This window comes from Thermobia domestica, chromosome 5 (genome assembly GCF_964235325.1).
Source record: "Thermobia domestica chromosome 5, izTheDome1.hap1.1, whole genome shotgun sequence".
Classification (NCBI taxonomy): Eukaryota; Metazoa; Arthropoda; class Insecta; order Zygentoma; family Lepismatidae; genus Thermobia; species Thermobia domestica.
The window spans coordinates 309,710,303-309,731,644 of NC_137458.1; positions in this window are offsets into that span (position 1 = coordinate 309,710,303).

The window sequence follows — 21,342 nt, forward strand, 5'->3', positions numbered from 1 at the left end:
ACTTTTTTAAATCAAGAGAATGCCATCTGAATCATCAACGGACTAGAATTAATCTTACCCAAAAAGGAATATATGATTACGTAACTTCTACTGTTATTACCAGAAACTGGCACAGTATATATTTGTGCTCCCTAGTTCTTCACTCAGTCTTTCTCTCTACTGAAGCCTGTGACAAACATCTTGGCATTTCAGATAAACGAATAAAACGCAAGCTTTGGAGCGACGTTGCCAAGTGGTAAAGGGGTGTGGCTATGGCTAAGCAGACAAACTACAGCGCGATCAGGTGACAGGGGATAGACGTGGATGTGTGCAAAATAAATGTAGCAATACCGTTAGCCTCTTATTTGCTAGCAGCATTTAAAGGGAACTTGGAGCGCCGCCTTCAAATGCCAAGATGTTTGTCACGCCGCTTAGTTTATAGTAGCTCCTCTATGTTGTTCAGGCTTCATAATTTTAAAATGATAAATTTTGAATTTAATTCTTTGTTCACTTAATGGTTTAATTTTTTAAAGATAATATTGTACACTTTCTTTAATTTTAAGTTGAACCACTGTATTATTAATTTATAAGCATTCGTTTACTTTAACTTTTATTTGTTTCGTTTCGTTTCAACTGCGCTACTGATACCAATCGGTAGAAACTCAGAAATACTTAGGAGAGAACTAAACAGAAAACACTAATTTTAATATGATGCTGAGTTATTTTTTTATTGGATACTAAAATACATTTCATTGGTAAGAAACAAAGTATATTTTATACCAAACTTTACACTAGGAACATATATAATTTACTCAGTACTCACTGGAAATTGATTTATATACACAGATCGAAATAATTAAGGGAGCAAGCCAGAAAAATGCTTAAACGATCGAGGGAAATCATACTTCCTGATGCATTTTGTTATAGGAGTTGCTGTCCTAAACACTGGAATGCAATTGTACTGGAGAATCAATACAAATGAACTCTAACAATACACGGAAGACATTACAGGAACATGACAGAAACAAGACATTGATATTTGCACTCAACACATACCTCGTCAAGGTATGTAATTTTCCCAACGGCTACAACTGTTACGTATCTCACTTTCACGGATTCAATCATTTTGTGGATGCTAGCTTGTGGGACGTTTCCCCTCTCTCTAGTAGAAGACTTCCATCAACATGTCTGTCGAGTGTACTCCACAAGTATTCAATAAGATTTAAGTCTGGAAAGCACGCTGATCATATCATTCGTTTGATGTCCTCTGCTTGCAGCATCGTATTTACCACACATACTCGGTGAGGTTTGGCATAAAAATGGAAAGACTGCCAATTCCTCACGGGTTGCCATAAGAACAACGTGAGGCCTGATTATCTGACCTCTGTTGTACTCAGTTGTTATAATAAAGTTCCGGATGATCTGCAGGCTGAGGAATCATCCGATATTGATTCCTGCCAACAATTATTCCACTACCTCCATATTGTGACACTTGGTGCACATGGAATGGATAATTTCCAAGTCCACGTTTCCTCGAAATGAAAATCCGTTGATTGTCTTACTATAAGCTAGAACGTGACTCGTTCAAAAACGGAAGAGTGACGATACTCAACATCCCAGTTTCTACTGGCTTTACGCTTTTGGGTGGTCAAAGGAACATACAATTTCGGTCTTCAAACATAAAGGCCAATTTACTATATCTAATTGCACATGGTTTGGGTTGATAGCCTGCGTTCTGTTGCTAATACAACTCATGTTGCAAGTCAGTTGCACTTTGCCACCCATTTCTCTTACGGATATCACCAAGTAACGGTCTACTCTTGCTGACGTTGTGCGGCGCCGACATTGTTCTGCCTCCGACAAATTGCTCCCCTCTGTTTAAAGCGTGTCAAGAGTCTGGAAATGACACTGTGAGACACGCCAATGGCGTCAACTACCAAACCTTGTGTCTGCCCGGTTTTCATCCTACCTATACCTCCTCATGCCACAGACTCCGTAAAATCGGGTTGCGCTATCATTGTTCCTATTCAACACTACACCATAGCAGTTCACCTTCATTCACTGGTAGTCAAAGCAACACTACTTGCGTTTCCAAGTGGTCTGATAAGTTCCTGTGTTGTCACAAGTTGTGATTCGTTTTGTGGGACGTCACATAAGGGTTCATTCGTGCAGACTACCAAGCGTTGCATTGGAGTAATCAGGGCAACAATACTCAGAACCAAATACATTGGAAATTGGATGATCTTCGGCGTTTTTGTGCTTTCTTTTTTGCTCCCTAACTGTTTTCACCAATGTATAATCTGTAAATGCTTGTTTCTGAAATGCTGTCACTGTTACCTATGTGTATGTATATAAGTGTAAAAGCGACTCATTTATCAAAGCCCAAGTCATACTATTACACCTAGAAAAGAGAAGTTTGGGGAGAACACTCCTTTTGTTACGAGAGCAAGGGAAAAGAAAGGACTGTTTCAAATACGTATTCTAAAGGGATGTAAAGGGTGTTTAATTATTTTCCCCAAGAATAAAATCTATTACGAATCTCTGAAGTTATGGATACTGAAATCGACATACATCGACATTAAAAATAACTCATTACATGTATCATTGTTTTTGTAAATTCCGCCCCTAATAGGAATATTTTTTTTATGATATTAAACTTTCTGTTTCTTTATTCCGAAGTTGCTCAGTATGACGATTTGCTCAAGATAATTGTTAACGTTAGGATCTTAAAATCTTAGTTAAAAGTAAGGGAAGTTTCAACGATTTCGAAAATTCCCCCTCCTAAAGAAGAAACGAGATACAATTTTTACTGTATTCAGATTTCCAGTTTTAGAATATATTTATTAAAACGTCTACTAGTATCATGTATCACACTGTAGTTTGCAACTATTATGATAAAAACAGAAGAATGACGCATTTTCTACACATTAAACTATCCTGTTAACATCGATGGTGAATTTGATGAAGTGCTGAGAATTTGTTTAATAAAATCTTTACATCAAATTTTGGAAATACGAGGGTTACTGAGAAAAAAAAAACATGGCAACTAACTTTTTTAATTTTATATTTTTACTAAAATGTGAATGAATCAAGAAATTCTGAAATGTGCAAATTGAAGGTTACCACATATAAAATATAATATAAAATATAAAATATAATACGGAGTTGGATGAACATACATATCCTTATTAGGGTATAGTAGAGAAAATTTGAGTGCAACGAACGATTTCTTTCATACATGTTTTACCAATTACAACATCAATTAGAATCATTTACAATTAATATTATGTGTAAAGCCCAGTAACACATACTAGTAGCATCTTGAGTCCAAGTGCTAAAATTTAGAGAGGATGGCCCTATGCGCTTGTAGGTCATTGACTCTAGGCCAAGGACGATAGTCTCTGAGCCAGGGACGCAACGACACAAAAGTTAGATCAATTGACGCTCCTACTGTTATGGTTTAAGTTTCGTCAATTTATGCCCCCTGAGTGTGACACAGTATGCGAAACTTACTTTCGTCCTCAACTATCAGTGTATGTAACTTATACATGAACTAGGACATATAAATAAATTTTGGTGTATTCTTGTATGCCCTAGTTTAGCTTTCTGTCTGAGGAAACGAAGGACAATAAAATGAATACAATAGACGAATTTGCAGAAGAAAACAGAAATGATAAATTTATTTCAGAAAAAACTAATTAAAATTTAAGAAATAATGGTATCAAGAGGCCTACGGACGGGTTTCATAGCACAGTTTGTGCTCATAAGACTTCTTTTTGAGGGGGACATTTTTTTTTTACTGAAAATTTTGTAATCGAACTTTAAATATACTATAATTAATGATGTTTATTATTTCTGAAATTGAATAAGTGTAATCTAGAAAGTTAAACTATCTTGATTTTGTCACAATCAACTTTCGTTTCTTTTACTGCTTATTCTTTGCAAAGGAGGGGGGAGGGGGGGTAAATTTGGGGAATTGCTCCCAAGCACCCCTGAAAGGAATAGGTACCTCTGAGATGTGTGAGTAGTATTGTGTGAAATTTAAAGGACATTAAAAAAAAAGAAATTTAAGGAAATTACCTTAAATCTGATTTAAACTAGTCGCTGAGCAAAACACATTGAAAAAAAAAGTATTATATTTGGCGTACGTAAACACGTAGGTTACACGTGTAAATCATGTAGTTTTTGGACTTAACATACGACTATATGCGCAGCAAACGTATGTTTTATACGTACTTCCCGTATAAGTGTTCGGAAAAATCGTACTTTCCGTAGGAAAGTAAGATCTGTATATAGACGTTTAGGATTTCACATACAGATGGAGATATATAACATATAGCTGGCGTATGTAACATACATATACGTATGTAATATACAGAAGACTGTTACATGTTAGACATCCTGCACCGGGAAAAGGGCAGTACGTATAGATAACGTATGCTCGTACAGATTTCCGTAGTAAGCATAATAATTCCGTATTTATACAATATATCACTGTCCAATTAACGAAGTTTTCTCAGTGCAATATATTTATTGTAAAAAAAAAATATTAACAATTTCGGCAACTGTCCACTTGACTTCATCAGACACTATCATAGTGTCTGATTGATAGTGAATGTCACATTGATAGTGTCTGATGAAGCCAAAGCGTATAGTTGGATAAAACTGTTACACCATAATAATGTTTACATTAAAGGTATTGTTTTACTAAGTGAATAGTTTAAATCAAATTTAAGTCTATTAAAAGCAAAGCTTGTACAATCCGCAGCAAAAAACCCTGCAAAACAAGCATGTAAGTTTATTATGAAACGAAGAAGTCTTTTGCTCCAAAATACGAGTGTGCAGGGGAGGACGCTGAGGCTTTTCCTGCGTGATTCGTGCCACTTGGACGTTATGTTGATTCCCGGGGTTGTTAGGCGTAGTTTCACAACAAACTTACTTGCTCATGTTGCAGGTTTTTTGCTGTGGACTGTACAAAAAAATTACCTGGTTTCCATCCTACAAGTTTTCCACTCCTTTGTGTCCACAGGTGAAGGATATAATACTCAATACTAATATTACGGCCAAACTTATTCCTCAATTCAGAAGAACAATAAACTAATTATTTCCAATACTCTTACCTTCATTCAGACATTAACACATTTCATAATAATTTTGTTTCCATACAAGATAAAAGCGTCTCGAATATACTACGTTAATATTTCGTTAATTTCGAAAATTATCCTTTAAGAAGTCCGAAGTACCGGTGCATGATAAACAATAAATGATAAGTGCTTTCACATATGTGGACATATTCCAAAGATTAATTGCCTGACAGATCAAACGATATCCATATGGGAGTATTTTTGTTTTTATAGTTATGAGTCAGTTTGCATGCGCACAGAGATATATAGAACTGGAAATAATTACACACTCTACTGGGACATGCACTTACTATTTGATCTACGTATAATCCGTAAACGTTGTTTACTTCTCAAATTCTGGCGCTATCAAGATTAATTATCTATACTATCACACGATTCCTTAGAATCATTATCATCAAAACAGAAAAAAAAACTTATAGTATCTACATTTATTTATCATATTAATGGTCTGTATGACAATTTGGTAATTTACAGTTCTTGAACATATATTAAAGCTGTGAAATAAAATTACTGTACAACAATGAAATAAATTAGTTTATCACCCCACAATTACGCCCTTTATTCTAATGAAGACAGTTTTTTAAGACAAATGAATGATGATAAGAATGTAGGAGGAAATTCCGACGAGGAACACTCCGAAAAAACCCGCAGACATTGATTTTGTCCACCACAAACTTATTTCACCGGGATCGAACAAGGGACCTAACACACTAAAGGTAAGCTTTCTACCACTGAGTCACCGTGCCCCTCCCCCTAGCGTTTTATGTATTTATATACAAAGGTAACCAAGAAAGTTCTATCGCTTTTTATGTAGGTCTGTCTTCAATTGGTCCGTAAGCCGTGAGTTGAACGCGGATGGAGATAAGGCGAAAGTCTGTTGTTTGTGTGGGTATATCCAATATACTTCCTGGTTGTAGTAGTTCAGTTACACCGTGAACTTGGGTAAGGAGAGAGTGAACATGGGACCTCCACAGAGCGTGATAAGGACGTCTATGCTGTACGAGTTCAAACTAGGGTCAAACGCCATATTCCAGGCCTTTAGTAACGGTGTCGTAACTACGCGGGCAATGCAGCGGTGGTTTAACAAGTTTAGGGACAGTGACGAAACACTTGAAGACGCACCACGTGCCGGAAAACCAACACATGTTCAAAATAATGGTCTTCAGGCACCAATTGAGGCTAACAGTGTTCAGACATGTGAGGAACTGGGATTACAATTCAGTGTGAGTGGAGAAACCATTCGGCAGCACCTCCATCAGATTGGGAAGCGCTACAAGTTTTGTCGATGGGTTCCACATGATTTGACTCTGGGCCAGAAGGCAACGCGAGCAGACACCTGGGTTTCTTTGCTGTCTCGTCTGAGGAAGGATCCATTTTTGGACAGGGAATAGACATATGATGAGAAGTGGGTCCTGTAAGAAGCTCCACGGCGCCCTCATCATTCGTTACCATCCCATGAACCGGTTCCAAAGCAGCCGAAACCAGCACTGCACTAGAAGGAGACCCTGCAGAGTGTTTCGCGGACTGCTGGCGGCATCGTGCATCGAGAACTGCTACCAGCTGGACGGAGCATCAATGGAATTGTATGCTGTCAGCAGTTAAGCTGTGTTCAAGAAAAACTCAAAACTCTGGAGAATTTCCGAACCGCAAAGGGGATTACAGGACAGGACAACGCTAAGCCTCACGTGGCTAGGATGACTTGGAACATCATTCTACGACTTGGATGGAAACACTATTGCATCCACCATACTCCTCGGATCTTGCACCCTCCGATATAGGATCTTTATCTCCTGCTCCATTCCTTGGACAATCATCTTAGAGGACGCCAATTCAAATCCCTAGCAGAGATGCAAAATGCATTTGATACCTTCTTCGCTTCACTTCTCACCAAATTCTACCGCAATGTAATCCATCTGCTTCCAGAACTTTGGCAGAAGGTCATCGATCCTGATGGGACTATTTTTGATCTTCCTAGTTCATCTTAGGTGACATATTGATGTTCGAAAGTGGTGTTTGAAAAAGTGACAGAACTTTCTTGGTTACTTTTATAGTTCGCAGAAATGCGCGTTGATATGTCTTATGGTGATCTGGAGGTTCCTATTAAGTCATACGAAAGAATTTTCTATATCTATTATAGTTTTTCACCCAAGAGAAGCAGAACTGAAAAAAAAAACTGGAGGTTATATAGATATTTAAAACTTCCAGTTTCTCTATAAAGATAACTATGAAAATATAATCTATTCCAAAATATTGAGTCTATATACAATATATATATATATATTACTTTCATTCGAACCGATCTGTAAAGGTACCGAATGCCGTTTAACATATACCAAGTACTAGGAGAGGTCAATTTTGCCCGCGATTTCTTTTTTATTTGGTTTATATGGATTAATATTTATTCAGAAATCTTTGTTTTTTCGTTATTGTTTCTTTTGATGAAAGCTTAATTATCTTTTATTTTCAACTGGAATATATTGCACCTTTCGTAGAAACAAAATCATGTTGTGCGGGCCGATTTGACCCCCCCTTCCCCTCTTTGGTTTCCCGAAAATTCTTTTCATTTGTTATTTTATATATAAAACTTGTATTACTTTTTAAAAATGTTACTTTTCTCGTTTATATAAACACTTATGCTTTCATAGAACTTATCGAGTGTTAATTATAATACAGATTTTCTTCATAGTATTATAAGAAATTTGGTATAATATATAATCAATTTTATGTATTGTATTTAGCTCGTTTTTTTACAAATAAAAAACACAATTTCCTAAAAGTTTCTTTTTTGAAATTTAGTTAAACATGTTAACTGAAATTGAACAAATATTCTCTCAAAGCTGCTTAAAATGAGCGCGGACAAATTTTATCCCCCCTTGGTCGTTCACATGGCAGATGCGATCACGGTCTTACTAGGGTTAATAATAATACTGTCCTGTTGTGCTATATACTTAGTGAAATATCAATGTAATTGATATGGATAGTTCAAGTTAGCACAGAAAGTAAATGATGGATGGATACAAATGGATTCAGAATTCTGAACCTACATTATTGTACCTACAACTTACTTTTGCCCTAAGTTCATAAAGCGAGAGAATGGCCTTGTGAATAGGCATGGCCAAGGAACAGCGGGTTAAAAACCGTACTGTGGTTCAGTAGCTCCAAAAGAAGGATATGGCTTCAAAAAATCCTCTTGGTATTTGCCAATCATTGAGGAACCGTGCAACTTCTACTGCTAGCATGAGGAATTGAGTTGCAGATTTCCAAAAGTGTCAGACGTTCATTAATGGTGGACTTTTCTGCAGTGCATCTTCAACAATATTGATCTATAAAACATTGATGTCATGTAAGACATGGCATTGCAGAATCGAAGACCTTTGGTGTATTATAGGAACTATTGGCATTTCGTATAAGAGATTACAATACCATCTGATGAAGTGCTGAACATACAAATCTTCTTAAAGTAGGAGGAATATATTGGCGAGACAGGTTCTCAAATTATGAATGTTGAACACAGTCGGAATAACACAAGAATCACATTGGAATGTACATATAGAAAAGATTTTACCTGTGCGACTTCTTATTTTTGGATGGGTTAGAAAGTTGTAAATCACCTCCGTGTAATACATATACTATAAAACTGTACGGGAAGAATAGCTAAAAAGTTACAAAATATTAATAAATGAAATCACACAGTGGAATTCCAACCAGGTTCAAAAGTATTGAATCCCCATAAAAAGAGACAATTTAACGTGCATGGCTATCGAAACAACTACAAATCTTTCCTCAGGTTATATGGATAGATAACAAAGATTTTAATAACTCTTTTTTTAAGCCATTTTTGGTCAAAAAGCGTGTGTGTTTTACCTACAACAAAGATTTCTGCATTTGCCAAGGTGCTACTTTGTTGTAGAAGTATCATTACGTCAAGTAACAAAAGAGAAGCTGTGTATTTCAAACAGCGAACTGTGATCAGTGTTCGGAATTCTCATGATTTCCCTTCCTATTACTTCGAATGCGTTGTTGCCAAACTGACAATTTTAAGACCGAAAATTTCAGGCACGCAATTATATTTTGGAGGAATGTATATTCCTCAACAGAAGATAAGGATGGCGATATGAAGGACAGTTTTTTTTTCTACAAAGAAGTAGAACGGGTGTTTGAACAAACTTTCGTGATACTATATACGAAAATTCTAATACAAAATTTGAATGCGAAGGTAGGACGAGACCGATTATAAGCAATTAAAGTATGTATAGAGAAAGTAATGACAACGGTGTTAGGCTCGAGAACTTTGCAACATTAAAATATATATATATATATATATATATATATATATATATATATATATATATATATATATATATATATATATATCGTGAAGAGTACAATATTCCCACATTGCGACGTTCATAATATACTTCTTGTGGTGAGTGATATTCTTGCACTTACGCGCAATCCTGAACAGCCATGCGCTATAGTACTCGCGCCGAGTCGTGAAGCTTGGGCTCTAAACCAATCATAGAAATATTTTGCTTGAGCTCCAACACATCGGAAAACTTCGGTACAATTCGTGGAACCGCTTCCCGAGAGCACACTTGGGGAAATGTCAAACAGCTGAAATTCATTAACAATATTGCCAAACTTTGAACATATAGTAAACGAGTATATAAAAAAGGCATTTAAAAATTGCCAATGATAACACTGCACAACAAAAACTACTGTAACAACTAGTCAAAAATGGTAACAATAGCACAAATTATAGTAACAATGAAAACAACGCAACAAAAAAGAATTAACAAAACGGAACTTGGTGCTAATCTGGCAACACTGTATTCTCGGGAGATGTTTTCCGTGTAGCGCGACAGAAGACACTGACAAAATTTGATGGGTGGGGGTTGACGACCGGAACACACCCTCGCGATCTATTGGCTGGTGAAATCGGTAGATCTAGGTCAAGCTTCAGGACTCAGCGCGAGTACTATAGTAATAGCTATAATTTTAGAGAGCAACATCTGGTAGCCCAAAGGCCATCCTTAAATAGACGTATGTCCACTGTGTACTGATAATAATCCGTTTACAGAACTAGTAAGGGACATTGGGACGTAAGTGTTGCAATATAAACGACTTTTCTACATTAAATATATATACGTGTGTGTACGTGTCTCCGTGTGCCTGTGAATTGTTTATAAACTTTAGTTTCACGTTATTTTTTTAACGAAGTTATTAGTCATATACAAAGTACATTCCTCGTCATTAAAAATGCTACATCAAGAAGGAGACAAGATGACATCATCAGAGTCGGCACACAATTACTTGATGGTACAAGTACTAAATAATATAACTTACAGCTCTGTACGACGCGTAATAATATACTAACCCTGGAGCAGAATTTGCGACGATCAGTAGTAGCCGGTGGGTCTACCGTTGGCTGTAACACTGCAAATCATAGAGAATACTTCCCCTTGAGTGTACTCCTGAGGTATGGAGGAAGATGCGTCTTCAACTCGATGCCACAGCTCATCAACTGTGAAGTGCGAGAGACGTTGTACAACCATCGACCACAAGTGTTCAATTAGCGAGGGATCGAAGGAACGCGTAGGCCAAAGAAGGAAAGGAACATTGTGTCTACCCTGGAAGTGTAGGGCAATGTGTGCAACATGAGAGTTCATGTTATCCTGCTTAAATGAAATTGCCAGTAGGGCATACACTAAAGGCTTTATTTATTTATTTATTTATTTATTTTACCTTCAATAGAGAATAAACCTTCAGTTTCAGAAGGTTAATTATTAGTGTTTGCATGTGTTCAGTTAAGCACTAAGAATAAAGATGATAAATAAATTTGAATACATAATCGCAGGACAAGACAAATAAAATATAATAAGTGTACAAACAAAGAATAAATCATAGGACTTCTAGCACTTGGTTCCTGAACTGACGTTCATTGTTAGTAAATATATCGAAACAAACACTCTCTTTATTTATTACATTGTAAGCAATACTAATTCCCCAAGTAGGTGACGTATACTGAATATTTGTCCTTTCTTTCCGGCAAAAGAATGTTATTGCTTTCTGCACGCATTTTTAGGGACGGAGCTTGAATAAATAAATTATGTAATAGCGCAGGACAGTCCATTTGATTATGCAAGAGTAAAGAAAAAATAATTCAGTTAGTGTTCTTCTTTGTTCTAAGTCTTGAATTTAAAGTTATCCATAAGATTGGTATAGTGCTCAAATTTTGGATACAGACCCGTCTTTTTGTAGATCAAATATCTTAAGAAATTATTTTAAGAATACAGTAGAGCGTCGATTATCCGAACGTCGGTCAACCGAACGACCGCTTAACCGAACTGTGTACTCGTTCGCACCTGTTACTCTCCCACCCTACCGTCCATCATCCCCCTCACTCCCAAACCAAGTTTCCCACAGTAGTCGCCGCACTGAGCCACCGCTGGCGGAACATTGCTTCTAATGGGGCCTTCATAAGGCGCTGCTGACCGGCCAAGCCGCCAGTCGCTGTGTTTCGACAATCAGCACACTTCTGTCGGTTTGGCACTGGCTGTAGAAGTACAGTACAGTACAGTTCGATTATCCGAACAAACCAGTTTTCCGAACACCCATGTCCCCCAATTACTTCGGATAATCGACGCTCTACTGTATCTTAAGAAGAATATCTTAAGAAGTATCTTAAGAAGTAAACATGTGATAATCTAAGATTTTAGAATTGGCATGAATGTGAGATTACTAAGAGCAAGTTGTCAGTTAATCTCGAGACGGCTGATGCGTTTATTTGTAGCTAAATTCAAATATTGTGTTCTACTGTCACAGAGTTTTAAAACGTCGAACATGAAAAGTCCGGATTACAGATGTATTAGAAGCTGCTTTAAGAACTTCAAATAAATTGGAAACGTTAACTTATCACGTAGTGATCTATAGTCAGTAGCGACGTCTGTGGTTGAAAGGGCAAGAAAAGTGTGCCTAGTAGTCTCATCTTCCCCAAAAAGAAAATTAGGAGAGTTTTAGAATTATGACTAACCAGTAACATACTGATATAAATAACTTTAACAATGCAAATACATGATTTTAAATCAACTGACTATATGCATACTCTGGAATTCCACAGGGTTCCAACCTAGGTCCGTTATTGTTCCTTTTATACATTAAGATCTACCTGATCGCATATCATTAAGTGACAAATTGATCTTTGCGGATGACCTCATGATATACGCCAGGATAAAGATAATCCATGACTGTGACAATTTACAACACGACTTAGAGAATATTGCTGACTGGTGCTCTCTTAATAAACTTATTGTAAACATAAATAAATGTAACATTGTATCGTTTACTAAAAACAAAAATCAAAGTTTAATGACTATATGAATAAGATTTTACTAAATAGATTAGATTCAGTCAAAGATCTTGGAGTTACATTTGATACGAAACTAACATTTAATAGCCATGTCGTGAACATAGTTAATGAATCTCTCAATATGTTATGATTCATAATTAGAACTGGAAAGGAGTTTAACAATTTTACCAACTATCAAAAATGTATTATTGTATTATATCTATGTCCGATCAAACTGGAATATGCTGCTGTGATCTGGAGTCCATCGCAACGGCAATTGGACCAACGAACTGGAAAAACTACAATCCAAATTTGTCAAATACGTGGCACATAAGAGAACTAGAATCTATCCATACACAAGAGAACTAGAATCTATCTTATGAAACCAATCTTACATTAATAGACAATCTGTGTATCCCTACACTTGAACAAAGGCGAAATGTGATAGATTTGATTTTACTCCATAAAATAACACAAAGCAAATTTAATTGTATTAATCTGATATCGACATTAAATTTTCATGTCCCGATACTTAAAATTCATGTTGATAACTCTGACGTATTCTATTGCAGAAAAAGCAAGGACTAACGTATTATTGAAACCACCAATCTCGATAAGATATTCAAAACAAAATATGTATCAAACACACAAAAAAATGGCGTATGTAATATGAACTCTATGTTTAAGAAAACTACTCTAAATTTATTTTGTAATACACCAACATATCACCACTAAATAAATGCAAATAAATTACTATCTTGACAAATGCTAAAGAACAGTGCCATTGTGCGGAATAATTCAGAAAAGACACTGTGAGAAAGAGTGAAACTCAGTACATATGCAGTATAGTGTGCTATAATTTTAATTGAAACCCGTACAGATTGCGCCACATGGAGAAAGAAGAAAACGAAAAAAAGACAAAGATGTTCTTGACAGCATGTCGAAACAGCCACGCAAAATGGGTCTTCTTGTCAGAAGGACACAGATATGAGTATCTCAGTAAGATGTGTGACTTTCGCAGACACTAATACATTTTCCGTATCTGTTATTCATGCTGTTCATTAAATGTGTGAGGAGTTCTTCGGGGATATTATCCCACTCCTTTCGCAACGCGTTTGTCAGTTTTTGTACGGTTCGGTGAGTGGGAGTTCGCTGAGAAACAATTCTACCAAGGACATCCCAGGCATGCGCAATCGGATTAAGGTCCGGAGAGTAAGCAGACCATTGCATACGTATAATATCTTCACATTCAAGTATATCCGATACTTCAGCTGTCCTGTGTGGGCTCGCATTGTCTTCCATAAACAGAAAGTCCGGACATACCGCACCCGGAAAACGACGAACATTATTCAGAAGAATCTATCTGCAATACAACTACGATGTCACGCTACCTCGGTCAAGGATGTGAAACAAGGTTCTGCAATTGTGCATAATAATGCCTGTCCACACCATCACGCCTTGGCCATAACGATCAAGTTCAAGAACATTCTGTTGTGCATAACGTGTTCCTCGCTCTTACCACAGCAACAGGTAGCCAGAATCACTTGTTACAGTCAAATGGGATTCGTCGGAGAACATCACTCTGAACAATGTTGCTGATTCCAGCCAACATGTTCCTGACAGCAATGTAATCGTTCGCGACGATGGCATGGTTGAAGTGGGATGCATTTAACAGGCTTCCGTACATAAAACCCAACCTGATTTACGCGCGGTGAAATGATTCTGGCAGGTAGATATGTACCGGTAGCGTTTGCAAAGTCTACAGCTATTTGACGCGGAGTACGCTGTCTCTTCCTTTTCGCCACTAGGGATACATATCGACTGTCATTAGGTGTGGTCTTCCTTCGACACCATCGGCATGCTTTTGCATCGTATTTCCACATTCAGTGACCCTTTTCCATCTCGAGATGACACTTTTTGACACCCCCATTACTGTCATCATAGTAGTGACATTTTGACCAGCTTTCAGCGGTCCAACTGCACGTCTACGATCATACAGACTCAAATGCTCTCTTGAAGCCGTTTTGCACTTAATTATTCCTACACCACACTGAATTTCACAGAACTTATTTCCATCAGCTACGGCGCTATTTACATCAAACACCTCACTGCATGCACTTTCGACTGAATACTCCGTTTAACTACGTCATTGGCATTGCATTTGACTGTAATTGGTCGTCTGCCGGGAATGCTACATACTACAAACCAGTTGTTCCTTAGCAATTGTGAAGCAGTGTATAAGCAGTGTACTAGTACGAAATTTCTTGCATTCAAATGAAGTACGAAATGACGCTTTGTTAGATATAGAATCGAGTCCTCTTCAAATTCTAGAAAGTGTTTTAAAACTAAAATTCACGCTAAAAGCATATGCTAAAAGATATTACCTAAAAATTATATTCCGATAGTTAATCAGAATATCTCAAGTCACGAAAATTATTTCGAAATTACGAAAGCGGCCGGATGCAACCATACTAGGACACAGTTTCTGACGTTAAGCAAGGTTATGTTCACAATGATCAACACTTGGTCTTTAAGATACCCTTTACAAGCTCTTTATCTGCTATGTACACGCATGCAATACCAGAGAGAATTGAAAAAGGCCACATACACGCTAAAAGAGTAAACACATTACATTCATGATAGAGATCCTTCAGAGATAGAACTTTAGTAGATTCATATTTACGCACTTTTCTAGAGACTCTTAAGGAATATACTGGAGTACACAATATTTATTTTTCGAATATTTTTCTGAATATCATAGTGTGTGTACATATCGTAGGATGTTGTCAACATGATAATTTCCAGGAAGAAACACATGCATGTTTTACTGTATTGGATGACAATAGAAATAAAGCATATGGCAAACAGTGTTATAGGAACTTGAACACAATCTTGTTTTGTTTCATTATCTATTATTAAAGTATTTTTTTCTTTCTCAATTATTCTGTCTGTCCCCCCTTCTTCGTCATTGACTTATTTGTCTCATGTTGTTTTATCTTCTTTATGCGCAAGGGCGCCCATTTTGTGGTTTCCAAGGGGGAGGGCAAGTATAAGCGACGTTTTAAAAATAATTTCAAATTTTGCTGTAACTAATGTAAAAAAATCTATTGGATTTTCGATATTCTGAAGTACAATTTCCTCTAGGGGCAAGCGCCCAACCTTGCCCTCCCCCCTGATCGGCGCCCTTGTTTATGCGTCTCATTTTTCTGATTGTTTTCATATATTATTCTTTTATACGAGGGGTAGCCAAAATTTCTCGGAATTTCGTTGGAACTATTTACAGTAAAAAACTATCAACTTGACCACCTCTCTCAACTGGTCACCTGCTCATCTTGACCTTGTTCGTCGTTACCCTGTATTTTCTCATAAGACGTTCGTTACTTATTACTCTGTAAGTTGACCACCTTTCCATCTTGTAAGACATTCCTCATTTTGAGATTAAAAAAAAAAAGAAAGAAAGAAACTAAAAGTATATAGTTAAAGGATTATCTCCAAGTATCAAAGACAATATAGGGGAGTGAAATCGATTTAAAATAGAAGTGACAACATGTTTTGTTTGTAACACGGATGGTTTTAGAAAAGTGAAAACGAAAATCATTTCACAAACAATCCTAGTTTCAACTTTCAGTTCCGCGAAAAGTAGAAATGAAAGTGCAATGAAACTACTATAAAAAAAAACCTTAGACAATTTAGTTAAAGCGTTCAAAGATCTGTCAACTACACGCCTCCTAGTGTCTAGTCGTGCTTACTCGAGACAGGATCAGTGACTTCGGAAAAGTGTTGTGTAGCTTCTGGTTACAATGGACGCTATAATATTGTAAGTATGCTCTCAAGAACTCCGTTAGTGACCTTAGTGAAAACCACATAAGACAGTCCTAAAGTGTAAACGAGAATGTGAACCTCTCAAGATATCATTATACTATTATTCATTTTATAGGCACCTTGGTGATGGTTGAGTTTATATTCACTTTGTAATGCATCATTATAATAAATTAGTTTTCTTTATATCATGCCTATGAAGCTAAGTTTCTAGATCTATACTATCTTCAATCAATCATTCATATTTTTTAAAAATTATTTCTTACTTGGAGGTTGGCCGCATTGAAGCAATGTTTACAATATGATGATAATGATAAATTTCCCTGCGTATCTTGGTCACGCAAAATACCGTTTTGTTATTTTTCTTAACTCTTTCGTATTCCCATATGAGAGGCAGATGTTCTGTGTTTGTGACCGGAGACAAAGAAGCATGGATTCCCACAATTTATTCTTGAGGTCAATAGCCAGAACAGTACCCCGGTAAAGGGGTCGTGAAGGAAGATGTGAGTAAGAAAAACCACGTACAGGAATTCAGGAAATGGTTGTACCTAACTGTTTACTCTATTTTGGTAAAACTATTAGCTAGTAACAAGAGGTAGACGATACTATACTAGAACTTAATTAGAATGTTCATATGTGCCAAAAGCAATCAAATAAATGCGTCTAGAATGAACCACCATAAAATACGTAAATTTTGCTAGTACTGTATATTGTCATGATTACTTTATATACATTATTTAAAAGTAGTTGTCGTGCCATTGTTTATTAAAATTTTGCATTCAATTAATACTAGAAATTCTATTTTAAGAATACACCACAGTTAATATCTGTAAGTTGGCCACTTGTCTAATTTGGCCACTTTTCAATGGAACCGATAGTGGCCAGCATAGACAGGATTCACTGCATTACCACAATATAGGTACACATTCAGTTAATTGCCTTCAAAATAGATTTCTTGCGAACACACAGACTTGTTCCACCATTGCTGGAAACAACGCTGGAAGTCATGTTTTGGTATGTACCGAAGTTCAGCAGTCGCATTGGTTTGGATGTTTTCTACGGTGGCAAAACGGTTGATTAGCTTTGAGTCACTTTTTGACCTTGGAGAAGAGCCAGAAATCCGCTGGTGCTAAATCCAGTGAGTAGGAAGGCTGGTAAACAAGGGAGTTTAGGATTCTGGATTTTAGAATTTAGATTTCTGGGCTTTCGCATCTATGGCCACTTAGTCCTTCACGTATGAGGTATGACGTCCCTCGGCGAGAACACTGTCGGGGGAAAAGGGAAGGAAGAAAGCGGCCTGGGACCTATAAGTTAGGTACCACCCTGGCATTTGCCTGATGTGAATGAGGAAAACCCAGGAAATACTCATTCAGATGGCTGGTCTGGAAAAGCTTTTCACACTTTTTCGACTGAGTGCCGCCAACGGGAATCGAATCCACGACCACCCGCACTTAAGGCGAGAGTGTTAGTAACTAAGACATGATAAGACTATAAGAATACGTCAAGCATGCTACTCCCAGATTTTATTTGGCAATCAAATACTAATTACTTTGGTGTTGTATCTTATACTAAAAACTTAATTATGTACTGCAATTTTGAAATCAAGCTTTACCATTTGAAGCAAAAATGGAATAGGAGAACTACTGTGTGATGCAACTATCAGGTATAGTCAGGTAGCGCTTTGGTTTTATTGGTCAGAGGGGGAGGGGACGCTAAGGCGACATGTTGCCCAGGGCGACAATTAGCCTAGGTGCGTCGCTGTACATGTCGTGTTTGTTTCCTTTGAATTTATAAGAAGACAAATTCTCAGAACATTTAATTACAGAAAGGAATATCGTCTAGCAATGCAATTGCACTTCTATACTATACTATTGTGTTGGAACGTATTAATTCTTTTTGTACATCTTCCTATGCAACGGTATCGTGGTTGTAATATTAGCCACTTACTTGAGAGTACCAGACAGCTCTAACACATGAGAACTGTCCAGTTGCCGAGGCTCACTCTGTGAATTGAATGTAATATCTGCTACATGTAATAACTAAGATTTTGTTTTTTCTTTTCCTTTTTTCTTTACTTTTTCTTTTTTTCAAATAGGATAGTTTTTATTTACAATAGCCAAATATATCTTGTTTAGACTTTACAATAATATACTTTACAATAACAGACTTTACAATAATATAACTTACAGTTTTAAAGGACTAAATTTATACAATTTATCATATCATTATTACATCGTAGTATTACATATTATTACATATCATAGTATTACAATCGAAAACCTATGATTTATTAAGGATTTATCTATTCATGTTAACTTCCTTTAAACCAAAGAATTTCGTTTCCACATTACCTAACATTCTTACTATCTCTAACAGTTTGTGATCGGGGGTCCAAAATTAAAAATCTACCACTTCCCACTACAATGTAATAGAGAAATAATGTGACATATGAAAGTTATTCTTGGAATGCTGTATCCATATTTAAAAATAATCTTTCTATCTTTTGTGTTTTTTGTCTGATACCTACCGACAGACAGACAGAGAGACTGCAAGTTGTTCTGTGACACTTCCCATATTATTTATTTATTTGTTTTCAACACAACAGGCATAAGCCCAATTATAATGTTGGCGTATTACAAAATAAATTTCCAATAGTTTTCTTAAACATATAGATCATATTACAGATGTCAATTTCTTTGTGTTTGACATATATTTGATTAGAAGAGCATATTCTTCAGATTGATGACCTCAGATTGGTAAATAGAACAGATCAGAGTTATCAACTCGAGCTTTAAGTGTCGGAACATGAAAATTTAGTGTCGATGTCAGATCCGTATAATTAAACTCGTTTTGTATCATTTTATGGAGAAAAATCAGATCTTTTACGTTTCGCCTTTGTTCGTGTAGGGTTACAGAAGTTCTATATTAATGTTAGATAATTTTCATAACTTGTATAAATTCCAGTTTTCTTGTACGCCATGTATTTGATAACTTTAGATTGGACCTTTTCTAGTTGGTGTTGTCATTGCTGTTGTGATGGGTTCCAGATCACAGCAGCATATTCCAGTTTTAGTCGGACATAGAAGTGTCATATTTTCGTTAGTATGGTAATATTGTTAAAACCCTTTCTAAAATCAATTACTGTCTGATGGAGATAACGTTAAGTTTTCGAAACCCTTACACTGTTTTTGAGTTTTAATAAATAAGGGTATGTACTCGGGTCAGAAGTATTAATTAAACTCCATTTGATTTTGGTTTCTAGTAAACGATATGTTACATTTTGTTCATGTTTACACTAATTTTATTCAGAGAACACCAGTTGGCAATATTTTCCATGTCGTGTTGTAAATTGAGACAGTCATAGATGGTCTTTGTATGTATCACTAAGTTTCAAGGTCTAACACAGTTATTGCACAACATTTTTATTTTATAATAGTATTGAGTTACCGATACAATCGTAATCGAATGCTTTATGCTTATAGCACAATCTAGCACGTATCATATTAGATACCTTGAAACACTTGCTATACCTACTAGAAAATGGTTCAGTTTTTGTTCACTGTCATACAATTAAGGTTATCTGTAAGACGAATATGGACAAAGCGTTTCCAACAGAAATATACACATTTTCCAAGACATTCACCATATCTTTTCGAGACGAGACAGTCTCAACTCTTTCCTTGTAAGCAAATCAATACATAGTAGTGTCTGAATAAAAACTGTTTTGTAGCTGTAGCAAATATAATAATGCATATTAATACAGTCTGCAATAGCATGAGAAAGTTCTATCTTTGAAAGAAATAAAAGGTTTTTACATTATTTTTCTTTTGAACACTTTTCGAACACAACAAATAGACAATTCTAACAAAAATACCAAGAAACTGAGCGTAACACCTATTGCCTGTAGAATAAATATGAATTTCATATGTTTTACACTGAGAAAAACAGTACGGAACTCAGTTTGGGTTTTTGATATTTGTTTTTGATTACGACCAATCGTATTTCTTAACATTAACATATACATTAAATCATTCAGCCATTTGTCGTAAATACCTGCTTCCAAAATTCTTCGTATTAAGATATTTATCTTGTGAACGTAAGGAGAATTTTTATTCAAGTAAAAGGAGAGATACTGTACCAGTACTGGTTGATCGACAATATATACTAGACTTTTACCATAACTATCATACAAATTGTTATCAGCAATATAATTCATGATGAAAATTAGTGGTTCAAACACTACAATATCTTGGTTATGTGCAATTCTTTTTATGGCACTTTCCAAATCTTCTTCCTGCGAATATCTTTCAGACATCCTCACTAGAGCGGGATTTTCCGAGTCTAATATAACGTTCGCATGAGCAGGATGGCTTTTGACCTCAAGACCACTGTCAGCCACATCCTCCAATGTTTGCATCGCTGAATAGTGTAGTGGAACCGTAAGTATACGAGCTATATGGCCTTGGTAAATCGAACATATCACAAGGGTAAAATATACAAAGAAAATAAATATTATACGCAGAGTACTGTTGGTCGGCTGGGGAACTGAAGATTGAAGAAATATTGGAAATGCATACATAATTACGTTATCGTAACGAAAATTTTCGTTAAAATTACCGATTAGTTTTGAGAAAATGTGAAATATGACAATTACAACAACTACAGATAAAATGATTCCAATCCATACATGTTTCTGAAAGGACATTAATAGCGATATCCACATAGGAATAGCGCGTGCTTTTGGTACTGCAAAATGCAGAGGAACTGGGGCAACTGGTACTGTAACATCTAAAATACCGGCAATATCTGGGTATAAGGGCAAAGCATTGATGAATATATCTGACTCCCCACGAACAATATTATCTAATTGAGTATGATAGGGAACATCATTTTTATTTTTAGGGATAGTGTTTTGTAAAGCTTGAAGTGTGAAATTCAGATGATCTACTAATGTAAGGATAAGGTTACCATCAACACCTCCTTCAACTACTCTTGCCATATCTTCAGTGCCAGACTTCTGGTGCCATAACAGATATGGGAATTTTGAAAATC